The sequence below is a fragment of the Chrysochloris asiatica genome, unplaced genomic scaffold (genome assembly GCF_000296735.1).
Source record: "Chrysochloris asiatica unplaced genomic scaffold, ChrAsi1.0 scaffold00001, whole genome shotgun sequence".
Lineage (NCBI taxonomy): Eukaryota > Metazoa > Chordata > Mammalia > Afrosoricida > Chrysochloridae > Chrysochloris > Chrysochloris asiatica.
In genome coordinates this window covers 6481739-6488928 of record NW_006408519.1, presented here as the reverse complement: position 1 = coordinate 6488928, position 7190 = coordinate 6481739, and positions in this window count along the sequence as shown.

Here is a 7190-nt window from a genome sequence, read left to right as displayed (position 1 = left end):
ACCCAGCAAAGCTTTCCTTCAAATGCAACAATGAAATTAGGACATTTCCTGATAAACAGAAGCTAAAGGAATTTGTAATGACCAGACCAACTTTGCAAAAACTGCTGAACAGTGTAGTGTTCTTTGGCCTGAGAACCAACAACAGCAGAGAACAATCTGAGATTACCATACACGATGACCCTACCCAGAACTTAAACCTGTAGTTCTGTTTTACTTTAAAGATAGAGAAGCCTTTAAAGTAAAACAAAGCTGTAAGACTGGAAAAAGGGAACCAGAGATATCAATGTATAATTAAATCAACCATAAAACACAAAGAGGGAATCATGGTGTACATATGGAACTTCCAAATTGCAAGGGAGTCAGGTAGATTTCAAGATAAAACAGATTGTCTGAAGCAAGGTTAAAATTAATAAATAAAGGGTCACCTTAAAGAAAACTAATACACCTTCCTATCAAAATTTTTAAAAGAAAACCCAGAAATTTCTAGTAAACAATAACACAACAGGAATGAAAATGACAAGAAAACCTACAAATAGAATGAACTCAGCATAGAAAATTATATAGAACAAAGAATCCAACAGCACCACAAAATGACACACAGAAAATTGACAACAATTCATACCTATTGATAATTACACTGAATGTAGTAAATGGATTAAATGTACCAGTTGAAACATAAACAGCACAATGGATAAGAAAATAGGATCCTTCAATATGTTGTCTACAAGAGATATATGAAAAAGGTGGAGACACCTAAATGCCCTTCAACAGAAGACTGGTTAAACAAATGTTGGTACATACACACAATGGAATACTACAAAATGCTGCAGAATAATGATGAATCTGTGAAACACCTCACAACATGGTTAAGCCTGGAGGACACTATGCTGAGAGAAATTAATCAGTCATAAAAGGCCAAACATTATGCTGTAAAATGTTTTTTTAAAAAAAATTAAAGTTTTTCTCAGTAAAAGAAACAATCTATGATGGTTATGGGGTGGTGGGGAGTGTGCAGAAGGGAAAAGTTTTCATGGACTAGAGGTAGTCATGTGTTAACATGGGTGACAGGGCAGGCAATATACAACCAGGTGGAGGTTAGCTGAGGAAAGATGAAGGTAGCTGGTAATACAGGGAGAAATTCAATATATTAAATTAATAGAGGTAAATACTGTTAACTGTTGGTACATAGAGGAGATTGCAACCATGTAATGAAGGAAAGTACATGATTTGTTGATGATATGCTCTGTAAGCCTTCACTCAATTCACAAGAAAATTTTTACGTATTTTCAGATATTCAAGTGTGACCTCTTTGTTGTCTAGCCCTCAATTTGAGAGCTAAGGAAACCGCACCCTACCTCTCTACTCTGTTGGTAGGATAATCCCAACTATCTTCACATAAAGGCATGAAGATGCTATCTCGACTGATACAGGCTCTCACCTTCATAGGGAATGTTATTCTCAGAAGCCTTAACATTCCTGAGGTTCCTTCCACCCAATAGCTTCAGTTTAATTTCTGGAGGCCATAGAAACCCTTGTCCACAATAGACTATTTGAAGGCCACATCTAGGCCAATTCATTGTAATAAATATTCTTTTAAAAGCATAACTGAGCTCAAATGACAGTAAGGGAAATAAACAGGGTCAGAAATTTAGCTGTTGGTGTTCAGTGCCATCAAGTCAGTTCCGACTCACAGTTACCTTGTATAGGATTTTGAGGGGCAGCTAGTGGGTTTGAACTACTGATCTTGCAGTTGGTAGTCAGTGCTTATCCTACAACGTCAGACCATAGTACAGTATTGTTGTTATTAAGTGTTGTTGAGTCTGTTCCGTCCATAGTGACCCTCGTATAGAGTTTCCAAAGAGCAGCTGTTGGGTTTGAACTGCCAACTTTGTGGTTAACAGTCCAGTGCTGATCCTACATTGCCATACCAGGCACCCATAGTTGTTGTTGTTAAGTGCCGTTGAGTTGGTGTTATCCATATTAGGAATCTTAAAATCAGAACCAGTAACAATGTGATAACTGTGTCTTTCACTTACCCTGCAAGTGAAATTTAGGTTGGGCAGTCTAGGGGCTTCGGCTCTAAACCCCATCAAACAATTAGGAGGTCCTTCTCACACCATTCCAGACTTTGAGGAAAGAGTTACATTCAGTGAAAGTGTGCTCTAGATATAATACACCTGTTAACAAAATTGAGAACTAGGCATTTTTTCCTATTTTGATTTTGACTGTACAAGGCAAATAAAATGATTTCTACCTTGGAGTTTGGATTTATACAACTTGAATGGTCCAGTTGCTCACAAGGCAAGGAAACAAATGCAAAACATGGTCCTGGAAACTCCTTATTCAGATTCTGATAGAGGAGCTTGTGACAGACAATATCACCATAAATAATTCTAAATATATGCAATAACTTTTCAGACACTGGAATACGAGCAGTGCAGGTGTGTGACCCCCTAAGACAATGAATGCAGTGATATGAACTTCACAATCTCCCAATCCTTCCCTCTGGGTGAAGTTTCTAGACTGCCACACACACCAAGAAGCACAGAAAATAGTGGTTTTGCTGAGGTCAGAAGACAGGGGTCTAGGTACTGGGCAGGTGAGGCAGCTGGAGTTTGTTCAACAGGAAAATCAGAGAAAAGAAAGCTTGCAAAGAAATTACTTCAGAAGTGTTCCATTGAGTTTCCATTAAAAATAATCTGTGCATACACAGGACAAGACTCCATGAGGCCAAATAAAGAAGATCTACTAAGAAAAGGGTGAACACTAGACTGCTCACTGAAAAGTCAGCAGTTCAAACCCACTAGCCACTCCTTGGAAATGCCATGCAGGGTCACTGTGAGTTGGAATGGACTCGACAGCACTCAACAATAATAACTAAGAAAAGAACAACTATGTGGGAACTGTGACCAAAACAACCACAGGAGCATTCACAGGGCTGGAAATATTTGAGACTTCAACTTGAATGGAAAAAATCACAATGAAGCTCCCTGAAATCCCCATTCAGTACACAGTGCTGTTCAAGCCTGGAATTTAAATGAGATGAAGAAAAGACTTCCTGGGGACCTGGGTGTGCTTTATGAACACAGGTACCATAAATGAGAATCTCCTTCAAGCATGGCTTCTCTTTTCAGACCATATATGATGTTGTTGTTAACTAATTAAGTCCGTCCTTACAGAGTTTCCAAGGCTACAAATCTTCCAGGAATAGAAAGCCTAATCTTTCTCCTGTGGGCTTGAACCTCCAGGCTTGTGGTTCACAGTCCATTGTTTAACATACAGAACCACTGTGCTCTCATGTCATATATATTTCCTCATAGTCCTGGTGTGGCGCTGTGGGTTAATGTGCCAGACTGCAAAGCCATTTGAACTGCAAGGTTAGTGGTTCAAGCTCACCAGCTGCTCCTCGGAAACCCCATACAGGGTTGCTATGGGTCGGAACTGACTCAATGACACTTAAAACAATAACAATTTTCAGTAAAGTGGACTGATAACCCCCAAATACAGTGAGTGGTCCTTCCTTTTAGTAACTTTCCAGCTGCACTGTCTGACATCACACAGTCAGCTAAGGTCACCAAGAATGACACCACTAGGACCTCCTCATTTCACATAACTTGTTGTTGTTACGTGCCATCGAGTCGGTACCGACTCATAGTGACCCTCTGCACAACAGAATGAAACACTGCCCGCTCCTGGGCCAACCACACTATTGTTGCCATGCTTGAGTTCATCAATGCTGCCACTTGGCCAATCCATCACACTGGGGGTCTTCTTCTTCTTCTCTGACCCTCCACCTTACCAGAATGGATCTATTGGTTCTTTTGGCAGCCCATGGCATTTTCAATATTCTCCTCCAACACCATAACTCAAAAGCATCAATTCTTCTATGGTCTTCCTTATTCCCTGTCCAGCTTTCACATGCATATGAGGTTACTGAAAATACATGGCTTGGGTCAGGCACACCTTAGTCCTCAAGCTGACATCTTTGCTCTTTAACACTTTAAAAAGGTTTTGTGCAGCTGATTTGCCCAATGCAATACGCTGTTTGATTTCTTGACTGCTGCTTTTGTGAGTGTTGATAGTTGATCCAAGAAGAATGAAGTCCTTAACAACTTCAATCTTTTCTCTGTTGATAAGAATGTTGTTTATTGGTCCAGTGGTAAGGATTTTTGTTTACATTGAGATGCAATCCATACTGAAGGCTGTGCTCTTTGAGCTTCATCAGTACTTAGTGAGGTAAACTCCCAAGTCACAATCATTGTGTAGTCAAGTGGTACTTGCTACTGCTAATTTCTATCATACTCACATTTGATGCACCAAATCCCATTGTTCTTGTCAACTATATAGGCATAATAGAATGCAGGTGAATAAAATGTAGAAAGATTCCCCTTAGAAATGCTCCATATAGCTATGTATTCGCAGGTGCTTCCAATTGTTTGTAGGCAAAGTCTAGTATCTTTTAATTCTCCCTTGCCATGAACTTTTTGAAGCCCCCTCATATATCAGAGAAGACATTTTCAATGGATATAAATTGTCCATTTGTAGTTCCAATATCAAGTTTTTTTGAGGCTTTTTTCCCCTTAATGATGCTTGTTTAAACTTTAAAAAGCAGTAGACTTTTTAAACTTTTAAATGTAGCCCTGAATCAACCTTAAAAAAACAATTTATCAACACAATAGGTTTTTATTCTGTACAATATTATATAAATGTAAGGTCCCTGGTTGATGTGAATTGTTTGTGATCCTTAACTAACCAAAAGGTCAGCAGTTCAACTCCATATAGCAGCACTGTGGAAGAGAGGCCTGCACATAGGTTTCCATAAAAAATGACAGCCAAAACAACCCAAAGGAGCAGTTTACCTGTCACCATTGGTCAACATCTACTAGATAGCAACTTTTAAAAATACATGTAAATCTGGGTAATCACAGGGAGGAAGACGCATAACTGTTGTTACATAGAGGGGATTGCAATCATTGGGATAAAACAAAGTGTATGATTTGTTGAATATAAAACTGATGATCTTGTCGGTAAATCTTCATTCAATTATATATATGGAGAGAGAAAGAGAGTCAGTCCTGGTGTGGCACTGCAGGATAATGCACTGGACAGAAACGTCAGTTTGAACCATAAGGTCAGCAGTTCAAACTCATCAGCCACTTCTCGGAAACCCTATACAGAATCACTATGAGTCAGAACTAACTCAATGGCAGTTAACTACAACAACAAAAACATATATACATATATGTAAATATAAGTTCTTTGGTATCTAGCGCAACTTTCAATTACAGTTTGTGACTGGATCTTTATTTTCTAGAAACAGAAATGATTTACAAATTTTCTAAGGAGAGAAAATATATAGTCAGAGAGAAAATAACTGGATATTCATCATCCACTTCATCGTTTATATCTTTATACTTAGTTCTCAATATATTTATTGAGACTTTGGCCTAGGGCACCCTGGTGGCACAGCGGGCTAAGTGCTGCACTGCTAACCACAGGCGCTCTGTAGGAGCAAGGCTGCCAGCTCTGGTGACGATTTAGTCTCAGAAACCCTAGGGAGTTTTACTTTGTCCTACAGGGTCACTATGTGTTGGAATCGACTCACTGGAAGCATCCCTGTCCTAAATTGTGAAGACTTTAAATGTATATATATATGATTATCTTCCTTCTAATCAGACCAAGAAAATATACAATAGTACATTGCTCAGATTTAATTTGGTATAATTAACCTTTATATTTGTTTTCTATAACTCTTACAAAATTTTTTTTTTCTAATAGAAATTAACATGAGTCCCTGTGCTTTCTGGAACTTTAATATGTCAATTGTGCTAAATTATCAAATTTAACATTGCCCAGTGAGCTAGCTAAATATAAGTGATATGAAACATTGAGAGATTTCTCTAGCTGAATATGTAAAACAAAAAACAAAACAACTATATCTTTAACTCACAATCTATACTATAATAAACCTAATTAGAAAATATAAAACTATAATAAACAAAGAAGAGGTAAGGTGACTTGCTTAAGATACTAGAATTATAATAGTAAATAAAACCCATACATTCTAACACCTATATTGTATAAAGTTAAACTGTATGCTACCAGTTCTCAGAAGGCTATTATATATACTATCATATATATTTACATGTGTATATGTGTACATATACATTCATGTTTTCGTTATTGCCATCAAGTTGGTTCTGATTCACAGTGGCCCTGTATAGAGTTCCCGAGGGTTTAAATCTTTACAGGAACAGAAAGCTTCATCTTGCTCCCACGGAGCTGCTGGTAGACTCAAACCACTGATCCTGTAGTTAGCACTCCAGTTCTTAGCCTACAGAGTCACTGTGCTCCAATACATACAGATATACAAATATATCTATGTATATATTCATAAACACATAAAGATTCAAAAACACATTAAAGATTAGAAGGTAAGAGAGCAAAATGTCATGGTAATAAACAAAAAAGATTTTCCATGGTGCTTGAAAACACTTTTTCCTTATATAACATCAGTATTTTCTTCAAAGGACATTTTTTTTTAATAGTCCAAAAAATAAATATTACCCATATAAAAACGATTCCCTTTTTGAAAGGGAATTTTAAAACATTTCCTTCTCTATACACAATATTTCTGAGTTTTCTTGAAATTGCTAGCCCTCAAAGGTCAGAATGAAGCTATCCATTAACTGGTCCAGAGTCTTGTATAATTAGCTGCTTAGGGGGAAAACCACCCTTGCTTACTTTCTTCCTTTCTGATGATTATTCATAGTGAGGGGAGCACCAGATGCCCAGCACTGAATGTCTCCAGCTCCTCTTTATTGACTGTGAACTACTGACAAGAGTCATAGAAGTCTTGGGGGAATAAACAAAAAATATACCAAGTTATAATTAGCATGATACACATATAGAGCTAAGCACACACTAACATTTATGTTAGAACAAGTTTTAAAGTCTTCTCTCCTGCCAGTTTTTCTTTAAGGATTCCTGGTCACATAGTTAGTGAAATACTGGTCTGCTAACCACAAGGTTAGTGGTTCAAATCCACCAGCCACTCCATGGGAGAAAGATGAGCTTTACAACCGCAGAAAACCATATGTAACAGTTCTACTCTGTCCTATTTAGTCTCTGTGTTGTCATTGTTGTTAAGTGCCAATGAGTCTGTTTTGATTCACAGTGACTCTGTATAC